Source organism: Lactuca saligna, chromosome 2 (assembly GCF_052625555.1).
Source record: "Lactuca saligna cultivar CGN05327 chromosome 2, ASM5262555v1, whole genome shotgun sequence".
NCBI classification, from domain to species: domain Eukaryota; kingdom Viridiplantae; phylum Streptophyta; class Magnoliopsida; order Asterales; family Asteraceae; genus Lactuca; species Lactuca saligna.
In genome coordinates, this window is record NC_136418.1 from 84,515,046 (window position 1) to 84,517,738 (window position 2,693).

At 34.3% G+C, this 2,693-nt stretch overlaps 1 long non-coding RNA gene across 1 annotated transcript; it reads left to right on the plus strand.

Moving 5' to 3' along the window:
- The first annotated feature begins 235 nt into the window (after positions 1–235).
- Positions 236–1,826, plus strand: LOC145028920 (uncharacterized). Its single transcript, XR_013676261.1, has 3 exons — positions 236–534; positions 789–915; positions 1,007–1,826. It is a non-coding gene; the product is annotated as an uncharacterized LOC145028920 (long non-coding RNA).
- Positions 1,827–2,693: the final 867 nt, after the last annotated feature.

The window sequence follows — 2,693 nt, forward strand, 5'->3', positions numbered from 1 at the left end:
ATATATATATATATATATATATATATATATATATATATATATATATATATATATATATATATATATATATATATATATATATATATATATGTGTGTGTGTGTGTAATCAGGTTATATATATATATATATATATATATATATATATATATATATATATATATATATATATATATATATATATATATATATATATATATATATCTGCATATTGACTGTCTTTTTCTTCTTCAGGTCCACAGAACGAGTAATAGGATAAACTAAGGTTGTATTTTTACCAAAAAACAGAGTTCATTTATGCCTGTAAACCCTTCGCTCTTTCTGTACATTCCACTCACATAAACTCAAGTTCCTTACAGAATATTCATCATCTTAAACTTTGGTTATGGTTTATTCCATAAACATGAGAGAATCAAGGGGATACATCCCGCTGCTGAAGTCCCTCGCTTCCAATGCACCGCTATCAACAACAACGGGTGAATTGATGGAAACCAGGTCACGATGACGTTTCCTTCATGCGTCATCTTCCCCATTTAGGTAACAATTTGTACCCTTTCCCTTAAAACTTGAGAAAGCAGAACCCATTTATATGAAGTTTGGTGTATTTTATTTGTTATTTGTTCTAAGATTGAAGTAAAAGATTCTTTTCATCCACTGATCCACACATTATGTTAGGGTTTCATGTTTTGGGTTTCAACTATTTTTGTTTTGGATTTTACCTGTCTTCTTTGGTGGCTTTTTCTGGAATTTCACTTTGTTGTTCTGTTTCTCATGTCTCCTTTTGTTGTTAGAGATTTGGAGCAAAGAAGAAAGCTTATTGTTCATAGCTTCTCTCTTTCAAGAAACACATATGCAACAGGTCACCGTTTTCATCCATCCGAAGAGTCTGATCTCAAATCAGGAGCAGAATTTCTTGAGGTATATATGAACTTATTAAACCATCATCATAATTCATAACACCACATATTCATCTCTTCAGTTAATCATGGAGTTTTTTAATTCATTTCAGTCAAACATAACCTTAAGTTTGCAACAAGAGAAGAGGTTGAAACAAATGGGAGCAACAGTAACAAATTCATATTCATACATGGAAAGAATGAAACTAAATGAAGAAAGAGAGAATTTGGCTAGGGTTATGATGATTGATGAAGGAAAATGACAGCTAAATCGTTATCAGATTTAGCTGTATTTTACCGTATGATTGAGAAGATAAGCTCTGAAGTGTTAGACAAAAAGCATCAAGATGCTGTGAGTCTTGATCTTCACTTTTTGGACTTATTATTTTTCGTCTCATTATGTTTCTCCAAGACAACAACACTATAAAAGTCAACGATTCTTGAAGAATCAAAAGTCTAACATGAAATCGACACAAGAACAACTCATAGCTATTATATTCATAACTCGTAAGTCAACTTTATCCTATCAATCCATCCATTTATGGGAATCTCACAACCTAAATCCTCTCTAATTCTCCATGAATCCCAAACATTTTATCCTAAATTTTCTTACTTTAATTGTTCTTGGAGAATGTTCAACCAAGATAGATGAATTCTATGGCACATGTAATGATTCCTTCAGTTGTGGGATTATTTCCGGCTTTTAATTCCCATTTCTTAAGGGAAAACGTGTTGGGGTTGGAAAACTCTTCTATTAAACACTAAAATAGAATTACAATAGGAGAAGCAACTCTCAAACTCAACTATTACAAAAAACCAACCCTGTCACTAATACACTCACTCTAAGTGTTATACTATCTGTTTTTTTTTGTGTTTGGCATGCTTCTTAACTGAAGATGAAGCCTTTATTTATACCCATGGCAGCTGCCATTTGTACAACCTTCATTAATTGTGTTTATCATAGGGCTGGAAGACTTTGCCACCCTAGGTTTCATTTTGTCAACAAAAATGACTATTGTAGCTTTGGAGGCTGGAACACAACAAATCTTCCCCTCCAGTCTCCGTCCAGCAATCCTCATCCCAACTATGTCAGCACATAGTTTGTGTTTCTCTTGTGTCACCACCTTTTTCAACATGTCTGCATGATTGTTGTTGGTGTTGATCTTTAACAACTTCAATTTTCATCCCTCAATTGCTTCTCTAAGCCAGTGATAATGGATATCAATATGTTTTGTGTGGGAATGGTACATCGAGTTCTTACTCAGGTCCATAGCACTCTGACTATCGCAATGAATGATGTATTCTTCTTGTGGAAAGCCTAATTCTTGAAGAAACCTTTTCATCCATATAAGTTCCTTCCTAGCTTCAACGACAGCAATATACTCGGCTTCTGTTGTTGACAGTGCGACACACTTCTGTAACTTGGATTGCCATGAGATAGCTCCCCCTGCCAAAGTGAAAATGTAACTTGATGTAGATTTCCTATTATCAAGATCTCCTGCCATATCGGCAATCGTATAACCTTCCACGATTGGCTTTGCTCCCCCGTAGCATAAACATAGTTTTGAACTACCCTTCAGGTATCGAAGTATCCATTTTACTGCTTCCCAATGTTTTTTTCCCAGATTAGCTAGATATCTACTCACAACACCAACAACATGATCAATATCTGGTCTTGTACACACCATTGCATACATAAGACTTCCTACGGCTAAGGAATAGGGGACTGCCTTCATCTCTTCTTTTTCTTTCTCGGAAGAGGGACAATTTTTCTTACTCAAATTGAAGTGATTAGCCAAG